Here is a 13,436-nt window from a genome sequence, read left to right as displayed (position 1 = left end):
TCCAAGTGGAAAGAGATGCCTCAGGAGGCAGAGCTCTTGAACTTTAGGCCTTCAAACAAATTGTTAGGAGAGTGGGGGTGCCTCCTTGTTCAAGTCCAGGTTGGATTACATGAACTCTGAGGTCCTTTACAAATCTGAGTGATTTTATTCTGTGAATATTTGATGCTAATGATGAATAAAAAAACGGATCCCTTTTTTACTAAGCCGAAACAACACGCTACTAAAATATAACACACTGATCTTATAAAACCATTCTACAAGATATTTTACATAATAAAATTAATTTAGCATTCTTTACCACTTGCCTAGTCAACTAGTCATTACCAACTCCAAACAAATGACTATTTTAATCAAATATCTGAGTACTTACATGTAAGATATTTTGGTAATATAAAGACATGACAAAGTCCAAGGCCTCTAGTAGCTTGGAATATATACAGGGCTATAATATGTGTTAAACATAATTACCACTCGAGGGCATAAATGCAAAGTGCCATGTAAGTGGTGTGGCCACAAAGTGGCATATGATTCAGAAAAGGGAGTAATTACTTTCAAATGAAGGGAGATTTTCATTTCTGAAAGAATAGAGAAGAGGGATGAGGAGGTAGAATATAAATTTGGCAAGAATGTACAGGAAGATAAAAAGGTAAAGAAATTCCAGGTACAAAAATTCAAAGAGGTAAGACATCTCTAAACAGGTTAAAGGGTATGGAAGGAGACTTAAAAAAAAACAGAGTCAGCAAAGTGTTTATTTGAGTATATTCCTCAAGGGACTAAAATGCAATTTGTCAGAGCAATAGAATGACATGATTTGTTTTGGGTTGAAGATCTGCTTTTGAACTTGTCTAAACAGTTCTTAAAACTAGTAAAAATCCCACAAAACACACTTTTTTCTTAGAAAAACTGACCCAATATGTTAGTACTCTGGAAATATTTCCCCTGGAGAAGTTCACCATCATGTAAAGCATTTCCATAACCAGAAGGGGACTATTTTGGCAGAAATTCTGAGTTCCTGTAGAGGAATAGTAATAAGCAGACAAGGTAGAACCAACTCTGGAGCACTTTGAATTCAACCTAATAAGTCTGGACTTTATCCTTCTGGCAACAAGGTATGTCTGATAATTTTTGAATAGGGGAGTAACATGATGAAAAGGATGTTTCATCAAGCTTAATCTGGTGGTGAAAGATATATCTAAAAAGATGGCTCAGGAGTAAGGAATGAGAGGGGCCAGAGCCTTGTGGACCACACAGGATTTTCACAACTAACCAATATGTATGCTTCCATTGAGAAAATAATCTAAAGGTGCTAGATTGGTACCATTTAACATCACACAATATAAAACTTACTGTACTTTAGCATAGGAGAAACAACTTGCCATTGATATGAGACTCACACTTAAATCCGGGTACAGTGAGATTACCAACTTGTCAGAGAAAATATGAGAATTAATGTCAAACTGGTAGAAAGAATAAAATGAGGAAAAAGATATATAGATTTGAAGATAGTAAAATTAAATCTATTTGGAACTGGCTGAATGGCTAGAGTCAAAGAGTACTCATTAGTGACTGGATGTCAGTTTGGAAGGTCTCTGGCAGAGTGCCCTTGGGAGGGGTACTTAGTCTTGTTCTATTTAACATTTTTATGACTGATTTGGATAAAGACACAGATGGAATGTTTGTCAAATTTGTAGGTGATTAGAAGCTAGGAGGAAAGTTGGATGATGGGATTAAAAATATCTTGATAAGAGGCAGCTAGGTAGCACATTGGGTTCAAACCTGATTTCAGACACTCCCAGATGTGTGACCCTGGGCAAGTCATTTAACCCCAATTGCCTAGCTCTTACTACTCTTCTGCCTTAGTATTAATTCTAAGACAGAAAGTAAGGGTTTAAAAAAATGTATCTTGCTAAGTTAGAAAGAAAGAACTCAACTTAATAGGATGAATCAAAATAGAGTTAAATGTAAAGTCTTCATCTTGACTTCAAATTGACTCACAAATAACAAGCTGGGAAAGTATAGTTAGATAACAGGTAGCCTGAAAAAACATCTGGTGGTTTTAATGGATTGTACACTCATTGTAATTTAGTTCATGTGACTTGGCACCCAAAAAGTAGCTGGCCTACGTGAGAGGCAAAACTTCTGGGAATAAGGTAGTTTGCCCCAGTCAGATTCTATATGGGCTATTGTTAAGGATGCTATAGTTTAAGAAGGACACTGATAAGGTGGGAGGTGTCAATAGAGGGCAAATAGGATAGTGAAAGTCCATGTCATTTGAGGATTGGATGATGGAGATGGAGATGTTTAGCTTGGAAAAGAGAAGACTTGGTAGGGAATATGAAAGTTGTATTCCAGTATCAGAAAGGCAACCATATGGAATGATTAGACTTCTATTCCTCCCCAGAATCAGGAGCAAAGGGTGGAAGCTTCAAAGGGGCAAATTTAGGTTTGGTATAAGAAAAGACTTCCTGAAAATTAGAACTATTTAAAAATAGAATGAACTGCTATGACAGGTGGCAGGCTCCCCACCATTGGATATTTTCAAGAAGAGGCTGAATGACCACTTGTCAGAAATGGTATAGAGGAGATTCCTTTTCAGGTATGGGTTGAACTAGATTGTTGTCATGTTCCCTTATGTAGCATGCAGTTAAAATAACTCTAACCTGACCTATTTAGAGAAGTTACTGATAACAGAAATGCAAAATGGATAAAGGAAAGGACATTAATACAGATTACAGATGAAAATTACTTTTCAATGAGATGAAGAGCCTAAAAATGACCTTAATCAGCAAATACTTGATTCCTGCCAGCAAAAAAAAAAAAATAACAATACTGATTTAGACTATAAATACATTTGGAAAATCTTAAAGAGGATGTTGGAAAACTATGAGCAATATTGCTATATGGTGATAATAATGATAGCTAGTACTTAGAGTTTACAAAGAGATTCAGGAATAATATCTCTTTTTATCCTCAAAATAATCTTGAGAGAGGTAGATGTTATACCTATTTTACAGGTAATGAACCTAAGGCAAACAAATTAAGTGACTTGTCTAGTACTAAGTATCTGAAGTTGTTCTTACCAACTCTGAGTCCACTGCCCTATCTACTTAATGTGCTACCTAATTGCCTCTAAGCAACTATAGGTATCCAGAGAAATCTATGTACTTGGGAAGTATAAATGGCTGGATTTAACTGAATTTACACAGGAAAAACCACATGGAATAGGCCTTTAGCTGGGTTTTATAAGCACTTATGAAAGTAGCAAACATATCTTCTGGTTGCTGTGACTTTGTTTAAGAGCAATCTGCTTAGAGATTTTAAAAACAAGAAAAAGAATGGTTGAGGCTCTCATTCAAATATTTCCTTTATATAGTGGCTTCTGATACCCCCAAAGACTGAAAACCAAGGGGGCCAGAAAATTCCTAATTGTAGACATTCTTACAAGCACCACAAAAGGCAGATTGGGAGTTCAGAGGGATTCTGAAAGACAGCATAGTGCCTCAGGTGCCTGGCACTGTCTACTGATTTTCCAATGATGCCTTTGGGGGAAGGTCAGACAAGGTTACATTTGATAGGCATGTCAATAACAAAAGTACAAAAAACCTGGATCCCTTTAAAAAGTATCCTTTGTGAAAGTGTCGCTTTTGGTTTGCTATTTTCATATACTAGCTTTAACATTATCCTATATTGATATTCCCTATGTATATGTGGATTTAACTGACTATAATCTATATATCAGATTTTTATTTTTATTTTTTTTAAACCCTTACCTTCTGTCTTGGAGCCAATACTGTGTATTGGCTCCAAGGCAGAAGAGTGGTAAGGGTAGGCAATGGGGGTCAAGTGATTTGCCCAGGGTCACACAGGTGGGAAGTGTCTGAGGCTAGATTTGAACCTAGGACCTCCCATCTCTAGGCCTGGTTCTCAATCCACTGAGCTACTCAGCTGCCCCTATACATCAGATTTTTAATAGGTCACTGGAGATAAAAAAGGACTTTGTTAACTAGTGCCCCTTTCCAGGTGGAAAGTGTTGAAAATACCAGAAAATAGTTCAATTCTCCTCCCCCCTCTCCCCAAAAAAAGTGTGGATGTATAGATTAGATTTTTGGGTATACCAAGTCCATTTAGTTAAGAAACATCTTCAGAAGGCCTATTTCTGAACTTGGTGCCTGGGGAGTAATATGCGAATTAAAAAAGAAACGCAGAAATTTAGAGATGGAAGGGACTCCAGTGCCCATCTATTCCAACCCATATCCCCCCAAAGAATCACTATTACAATAAAAACAACAAGGAGTCTTCCAGGCTCTGCTAACTAGTGAAAACCTATTATGGCACTGTATTATACATTTTTAGACAGTTATAATTTAAAGTAAGTGTTGGGTAATAAGGAAGCTTAGTGCAATGATCCAGGACAATCCAGAGGGACTTATGAGAAAGAACGCTATCCACATCCAGAGAAAGAACTATGGGAATAGAAACGCAGAAGAAAAACATGATTGATCATGTGGTTTGATGGGTACATGATTGGAAGGTTTTGAACAACGATACATGTATAATGCAGTGGAATTGCTTGTCAGCTGTGGGGGAGGCAAGAGGGGTGGGAAATATCATGAATATAAACATTCCAAATAAATAAATAAATATTAAAAAAAAGGAGGCCTAGCTTGAAAACATTGTATTTCCCACATCACTAATTGTAGAATTTTACCATTAATGTTTTATTTTTTGGCGTTGAGGTTTAGACCCTTTTAAAACATAGATATTTCTGGGAAGGGTAATATATGAAGCCATTATCCGTCATGAACACTGTAGTTATTAATTAATTTCCCAAAATTTATACCAAACAATTCATGGACTTTGATAAGAGGTCTAAGGTATAGGACCAGAATATACTACTCCATTTAGGAAGGGAGAAAAGAGCAACATAAGGCAGTAGGTACCTAAGGAAAGATTTTGTAAGAGGGATAAAGGATGTTTAAGGAGAAAAAGGCCACCAAGAACTTCTTTTGTTTGTGCCTTTTATAAAAGGTAAAATGAGGTTAATCAGATTTCACTAGAGGAAGTCAATTTTAAACCCAGGCTTAAGAAGTGATGGACACCATGCTCCAGCCAAATTTCTAGGAATTAGGTTCCTAATAAATTTCCGGAAACATTAAACATTATTTGGCTTGAAAAATAAGGCTTCCATTACTGAACCTATTGTCAGTAGAAGCAAGAGGCAGCCTGTTAACTAAGTATATAAGGATTTTTGTTAAAGAAAATGAAAGGGTTATGAAGAAAAATGACTACAATGTACACTGAAAACTTAAGTGAAAGAGTTTAAGTACATTAAAGACATACTCCAAAAACCACAAGTAATTCTTTAATAGTGTTAACTAGGGCTTTTCCTCCCCTTTCCACAAAATGTCAATTTTGTTGTTATAGAAAAGTATCAATTATAGCAGAAATCTTCTTAGCCAAAAAAGGATCCTTTCACCCTACCTGCTGTTTCAAATTCCTGGTAGGCTCAATGTGGAATACTCTTATTTCTCCACCTATGGCACTGTTCACTTCCTCCCAGTCTTCTATTAAAGACTTTAATGTGGAGGAGGAAAAAAAACAGTAAATCCCTTTCAAATGATTCTTTTTTGGGGAAGAGAAAAGTGGAAATATTTCTTGGTTTGTCATTATATGAACTGTTAACTAAAGGGATTGGGACTTTTTTTTTTCTTTTTCACGTTTAGGTATATTGGAAACATATTATTTATTATTAACAAGGAATTCTCTCTGGAAAAAAACCTCAATTAATGAAATATTTATTAAATGCCTTTTATGTGCAAGGACCTGGGAATAAAATGGTAAAACCCCCAAAACCCCAGTATATTCTTTGGCCTCAAAAAGTTTGCAGTGGAATGAGGAAGAAGGGGCACCCAAGGTAAGTGTCATGGCTAGGAGAAATGTGATAAGTGCAAAGGAAGGGACTAGACAAAGAGTGCTTTCACTTGGGGTGGTGGTGGTGGAGTGGTCTGGTGTCTAGTAAAAGTGGCATCTGAGATAGGCCTTGGAGAGGATTTTGATAGGCAGTGATATGGAAATGTGTCCCAAGCACAGGGTATAGATTCCAGGAAAACATAGTGGAGATAAAGGGCAGGTGACAATCTGGGAACTGAGAAGAATGGTTGGAACGCACTGTGCAAAAGAATATTTAGAAGGTAGAGGGTAGAAAGAAAGGTAGGCAGTACCAGAATGTAGAGGCCCTCAAATATAATGTTGAGGAAGTTATAGTTTATATGCCTCAGGGGTCAAAATCTGCAAAATTCACTCCAAAAGTTTCATCTGCATAGCGGAAATCTCCAGTAGTGAATTCCGCTGTCAACTGGAAACTCCAAGCACAGGTATGTACAGAGTAGCTGGCACAAGGTCATGACTCAATTCAACCATCCATAAAGCCCTGGACCTTCCATGTATGAGGAACCACCTTTCTGGTTTAAAAGGGTGGGGCTCTGAGGCAGCTCATGTACACTAGAGGTGAGGGTCTGTGGTCAGGAAGAAGGCAGTAGACATCCATTTTCCTGAGGGGCTGGAGCTTCAAAGACAGCCACTGCCTAGTAGAATGCAACCTCTCTGAGGGCAGGGGATGCTTTTCATGTCTGTTTTTGTATCTCCACTGGGTTTAGCCTTCTTTGCACATGGATGGATTTTAGTAAATGCTTGCTGAATTTGAATCAAATTAAATCCCACACCTTCTCCAGTCCAATCCAACAAACCGTAAGCCACAGACTTTAGGGGGATACACTGACAAAATGAAAACCAGTCCTTGTTAAAGAGCTTGCATTTCGGGGTGTGGGTGACTGGAACACAACACGCTCAGTGACAACAGAAGCCTAAGCATCAACTAGATGACACGAGTGAACGGAGCACTGGGCTTGGGGTCAGGAAAGCCCGAGTTCAAAGCCTGCCACAGACATTTACCCAGCTGGGTTCCCTCTTCCTGCCTCGGTTTCCCCGCCTCCACAATGGAGTTAATAAGAGCACCTTCTTCCCAGGATTGTGAAGACAAAGTCAGATAATATTTAAAGCGCTCTGGAAATATTAAGGCACTACCTACATATAAGCTATTATCATTATTGCCAGGGTTTGAGGGGTTGGGCTGCTTTTAAAGATATGGAAAGATGATGCACCCATTGGATTGCACCTTCAGACAGTTCTATGTGGCAAGCCCAGGACCGTGCCACTAGAGTGTCCACCTCCTGCGGCTAGTGGCCCCAAGAGGGGAATCACAAAGGTTTTCCTGGACGAACTAGGGCCCCGCGGCACAGGTTATACTGAGCTTCCCGGGGCAGGGGCAGGGGCAGGGGCAGGGGCAGAGGCCGCTCCCGACCCCCTCTCCTTTCCATCCCCCTTCGCTCACTCACCCTCAGCCTGCCGGCCGCGCTCCCGGGGCTAACCCCATCCAACGACGAGGTCTGCTCGCTCCTCCCCCAGCTCGTGCTGCTCTACTGCCCCGACCCACTGCGTACACCGAGGACTCGCGGCTCACCAGCCCAGGTCCGGCTCCGGCTTCGGCTTCGGGCTCCGCCCCCAGCGGCCTTCGCGTCACGCGCCGTGGGAGGCGGAGCGTGGGAGAGGAAAGCCACAAAGCCTCGGCCTAAGTGCGCAGGCGCCTCGTTACTGTCCGGCCCCGGCGGCTAGGTCCAGAGAGTCGGGTCTACTTTCCATCCCGCCCATTCCCTCTTCTTCTTTTCCTAGTGTTATTCGATGGATATAAAGGGAACCTCGGAGCCCGAGTCTAGCCCTACCTCCTCCGATTACAAGAGAGGAAATCGAGGCTAAGGGGAGTTAAATGACTTAGTTAAAGTCAAACAGGTCATTCGAACCCAGGTCCTCTGACTCCAAGACCAGTTCTTCTCGTCGTACTAGTTTCCTTGCCCACTCATTTACTAAGAAATTGGGCTTGAAGGGACGTCAGCAATCAAGTCACCTCCTGGGTCCTCTTTTCCATGTCTAACTGGGCGATTTCATTAGCCCTCTAGGAGGAGTTCGATTCTTATCTCCGCAGATGTTGTTCTTACTTATGTATCCAGCCCTAATCTCTGGGTTTCCCTTTAAAAGCCCTTACGACCAAGTCAGCTCCTATCTTTTTCAGACTAAAAGTTTACTCCTCTCAAAGAACCCTACGAACCAATTTGTCGGACAACTTATTTATCTTTCCTTGCCCTTGAGATTCCAACTCTCTCTTTTTAAAAACTCTTATCTCCTGACTTAGACTCCTAAGGCAGGAGAGCAGTAAGAGCTAGGCAACTGGATTTAAGTGACTTGCCTCCTGCTACACACCTAGGATGTCTGAGGTTAGATCTGAACCCAGGACCTCCCATGTTGCCAGGCCTGGCACTGTCTCCGATGTGCTACTTAGCTGCTCATAGACACTTAATTTCTTGACTGGGTCTTTTTCAGTAGCTGTTCCCAATACTCACAAGGCTCTTCTTCCACTGCTAATACCTTCCCTCTGAGATTACTTGACATTTAGATATCTGGTATGTACGTAGTTGCTTGTCTGTTTGTTTCCCCATTAGAATGTGAGCTCCCCGAGTTGGACCTTGTTTTTGTGTTCTTTGTATCCCCAGCCCCTAGCACTGTGGCTGTCGAGGAGTAGGTGCTTAATAATTGCTTGTAGACTGACTTACTCTCCTGAGGTCCACTCCCTCATCATCAGCTGCCTTTTGGATATCTCAAATTGGATGTCCCAAAAGCATCTCAAACTCAACAAGTCCCAAGAGAATTCATTATTCTCTTCCTCCTGTTGTTCAGTCGTTTTAGTTGTGATCAATATGATCCCATTTGGGGTTTTCTTGGCAAAGTTATTGGAGTGATTTGCCATTTCCTTCTCTTCCATCCGCTTCCTCATCCTCTCTAATAGCCAACTTTACCTTTACTGTCTGAGGACCACCATTTTTCCCGTCACCCAGGCCCACAGTTTTGCTCTGGTTCTTTCATTGTTATACTAATATCCCATCTTACACATTACATACACAATCTGTTGTCACTAGTTATTTTTTACCTCCTTAACATCTGTCATATGTGTACTCCTTTCTTAAAGAGCCACCACCCTAGAACAGGTTCTAATCACTTTTCTCCTGGAATATTATTGACTTTTAATTGGTTTTCCTGTTTCAAGTCTCTCCCTACTCTAATCTATTTTCTACACAGCTGCCAAATTGATTTTCTTAAAGTGAAAGTCTGACCATGTTATGTTCCCTCCTCCTCCTCCTATTCAATAAATTCTAGTGACTCTCTATAAACATTGAAATCTAACAAAAAGTACTCTTTCATTTAAAGCCTTTCACAACTATAAGGATGGTATTAGAAAATAAGCATTGTTATATTACTTTAGAGATAAGAAGTAGAGAAGCTGGCTTGAGAAAGAATTGGAGTTTGAAGCAGAGCTGAGACAGAGTGTTAATTTCAAATGTTGAAAGTTGTAACTGTTTTTCCTCTGGCAGTTGGCAGTTGGTCTTTGGCAGTTGGCAGAGTCACACACTAGGACTTTCTCTCCAGGGCTGGAGGAGGTAACCTCTTTGCCAACTTGGGAAACACTATTGACTATCTATTGTGTTTTTTTTTAAACCCTTAACTTCTGTGTATTGGCTCCTTGGTGGAAGAGTGGGAAGGGTGGGCAATGGGGGTCAAGTGACTTGCCCAGGGTCACACAGCTGGGAAGTGTCTGAGGTTGGATTTGAACCTAGGACCTCCCGTCTCTAGGCCTGACTCTCAATCCACTGAGCTACCCAGCTGCCCCCTCTATTGTGGTTTTTATAGATTGATTTAACTCTGAGAAGACCAAAGAAAGACCTGGTCTTTGGTTTGAACTCAGTCTGCTAAGGCTCAGAGTCCTAACTTGATTCTTGTTAAGACTTAACCAGCTAGCCTTTGTTATTTTTATAACTTGAAGGTGAAGTTAAGAATTATAAGGATAATATTGTTAGTTTTATTTAGAATAGTAAAAATTTGGATTAGTCAAATTAGGAAGGATTAGTGTAGTTTGTGAAACACAGAAGCAGTTCCTTGCAGAACCAGAGAGTTTTATTTGGGTGGAGTTAGAATCTCTTAGAATTAGAAATCCTTTTTATCCTGATATAGTTCAATAGTTTATTTTTCTATAACAAGAGTCTCTTTGCATCCTTGCACCTGGCCCTGAAGAGAAGTTCATTCATGAGCTTCACTTCACTTTATCTGTGAAGATACTTTTGATTACATCTATCAAAAGTATCTAAACAGTTTCGAACCTATATTTGCATAGTTTTCTCCCCTTCAATTTTACAGTTCACCTTTTATTTTTACATAACATAGCCTTTTCCTACCTTTCTAGTCTTCTTACATTTTATTATACCTTCCTATCAACTCTATGATCTAGCTATCCTGGACTATTTGTGCTGCCCTTCACACAGGATAACCTATCTCCCAACAGCACGCAAGTCTTTAAATGCTTTCCCTCTTTCCCTCCACTTCCTAGCTTCTCTGATTTCTGTATGACAGCTCAAATCCTACTTTCTACAGATCTTTCTCTGTCCCCCTCCTTCCCAACTCCTTCCTTGTAAGATTAACTTTCATTTTGATTATATATTTCATGTGTGTACATTGCTTTTACATGTTATCTCCCCCATTAGAATGTACACTCCTTTGTAATCTGAGCCAACCATTCTGTAGAACACTTTGGACTTATGCCCAAAGGGCTCTAAGACTGTGCATACCTTTTGATCCGACAATACCACTACCAGGTCTGTATCCCAAAGAAAAAAATTTTTAAAAAGAAAAAGGACATATTTATGCAAAAAAATTTATTGTAGCTTTTTTTTTTTTGTGGTAGCAAAGAATTAGAAGTTGAATGGTTGTCCATCAGTTTGGGAATGGCCAAAGAAGTGGTATATGTTTATAATGGAATACTATTGTGCTGTAAGAAATTATACCAGGATGATTCACATGAACTGATACAGAGTGAAGTGAGCAGAAGTAGAAAAACATTGTACACAGTAACAACAATATTTTTAGATGAATAACTGTGAATGACCTAGTTATCTTTAGCAATCTAATGATACAAGACATCCCAGAGACACATGATGAAAAAAGCTATCTGCCTTAAAGAACTGGTGGCATCTGAATGCAAATTAAAATATACTATAATTTTTTCACTTCTTTTTTTGTTTGTTATTACTTCCACAAAATGAATAATATGGAAAAATGTTTTACATGATTGCACATGTAAGATCTATATCAGATTCTTTATGATCTAGGGTAGTGATGGGCAAACTACGGCCAGCCTGAGAGCCAGATGCAGCCCTCTGAAATGTTCTATCTGGCAGGTGGACATTATTCCTAATCTGACGAATACAATGAGTAGGATACAATACAATGAAACTTCAAAAGAGTTGCCTTAGAAACAGACGGACAGATGAGCATTTCCTTTCCTTTGTTCTCCTCTTTAAAAAGTTTGCCCATCACTGGTCTAGGCATACGTGCCAAAGATGTCATGTAGAGCACTCTCTGTGGGTGTGTGACTGCCCCCCCCCCCCCCAGTCCATTACTAGAAAGGTAGAGGGATTCAGGCAGAGCTGCTCCCTTCACCCTCTCCACCACAGCTGATGGCATTTTTTTCACTCTGCTCAGCAGTCCAATGGGACCACACAGGGGGTAAGGTGGGTAGCTCACAGGGGGCAGAACAGAATACACGGGCCACTTCCCTCCCCCTCTCTACCCTGACTGAGGACATTCTTCACTTCACCCACCCATCCACCCAGCAGCCCAATGAGAATGCTTTCTCCCTCCCTTGTGTGGGGTAAGGGGGTGGGACATCCTTCCCCCACCCCCACTAGGTGGTGGTGGTGGGCAGGGCAAGGAACACAATCTTTAAAAGGTTCCCCATCACTGATCTAGAGTAGGAGAGGAGGAAGTAAGGGAAAGAGGGTAGGAGGGAGGGAGAGAATTTGGAACTATAAATAAAAAAAAACACCCCAACATTAAATTTACATGTATCGGGTGGAAAATAAAATGCTATTTAAAAAGAGAGAGAGAGTATATACACTCCTGGAGGGCAGGGACTAGGTTTTTGTCTTTCTTTGTGTCCTCAGTGCTTATTGCAGACACATGCTTAATGCTTAATAAATGTTTGTTGTTATTGATGATGAAAGCACTAACTGTGTGTGTGTGTGTGTGTGTGTGTGTGTGTGTGTGTCTGGATGAGGACTATGAAAGATCCCTTAGAAAAGATAGGATCTGAGTCTTGAAGCAAACCAGAAAAGCAAGGAGGTAGAATTGAGGAGGGAGTGCATTCCAGGCTTGTGGGGCAGCTAGTAAAAAGGGAGATGGAAGAATATCAAAAAGGTCAGCATGGGTGGTAAAGTATATGAAAAGATTGATTGTAGGAAGATTGGAAAGACCAAGAAGGGGCCAGGTTGTGAAAAGTTTTAAAAGTTAAAGAGAGGATTTTATATTTGAGCCTAGAGGTGACTCAAGTATCACTTCCTCTAATGAGCATTTCTTGATTTATCTAGCCCAGACTGATCCCCTCTTTCTCTGCTTTATGATGCTCATTTTAGCCTTTAGTTATACAGTCGTTTGGAATATTCTGGATTGAGTTTTGGAATCCACAAGCTGTTTTTAAAAAACCTTTTACTTTCCAGCTTAGAATTAATACTGTGTATTGATTCCAAGGCAGAAGTGTGGTAAGGGCTAGGCAATTGGAGTTAAGTGACTTAGCCGGGGTCACAGAGCTAGGAAGTTTCTGAGGCCAGACTTGAATCCAGGACTTCCCACCTGTAAGCCCAGCTTTCTATCCACTTAGCTGCCCCAACCACAAAGTTTTTATGCCCCAACCTGTTCTTCCACACAAAAAATTCATCTCTTTAACATACACATTCTGCCAGTGATGCTATATTACAACAACTCTCAGAATACCAAAAATCTCCAAAGAATCAAAATAATGTAGAGGTTTGTAGAATGTTTCCTGGTAGATTAGTTGATTTACAAGAAGATTAAATTTATTTCCAAAGATGACTTCCAGCAAATAAAGAAAATAGGTAAAATTTTGCAGTGAACTGCATTCACAAACAAACAAACAAATAAATAAATTAAAATATATATATATTTTTACCATGACCAACTAACTTCTATCTATACTCATAATGTAGGCTATTGTCTTTCCCAGAAGTGAAATGTTCTATCAACTTTAGACTGTGTCCTATATAACGTGAACAAAGAAACAGGCATAGCAACTAGACCCGTTATATCACTGATTCAGGAAAAAGTCTTTACTAATGTAGGTTATTGCCATCTTACATCTTGAATACATGTCTTTTTTTTTCCTTTATCTCCGTTAAGTTGAAGGAAAAGGCAAGAGACTATGGTTTTGCCGTTCTTTGTATCAATACCTGGTAGTACAGTGCCTGATACAAAGTAAACACTTA

At 39.9% G+C, this 13,436-nt stretch overlaps 1 protein-coding gene across 1 annotated transcript in view; it reads right to left on the bottom strand.

Annotated features, from left to right (window-relative positions):
- The window catches only part of ENTPD6 (ectonucleoside triphosphate diphosphohydrolase 6), a 52,025-nt gene extending 44,504 nt beyond the window's left edge, over window positions 1-7,521 (bottom strand). Inside the window, exon 1 of the mRNA XM_044660765.1 lies at window positions 7,395-7,521. The gene's annotated coding sequence lies outside the window, so the exon portion shown is untranslated. The remainder of the gene's footprint in view (window positions 1-7,394) is intronic.
- Window positions 7,522-13,436: the final 5,915 nt, after the last annotated feature.

Source organism: Gracilinanus agilis, chromosome 2 (assembly GCF_016433145.1).
Source record: "Gracilinanus agilis isolate LMUSP501 chromosome 2, AgileGrace, whole genome shotgun sequence".
Classification (NCBI taxonomy): Eukaryota; Metazoa; Chordata; class Mammalia; order Didelphimorphia; family Didelphidae; genus Gracilinanus; species Gracilinanus agilis.
This window is presented reverse-complemented; position numbering and strand designations above follow the sequence as displayed.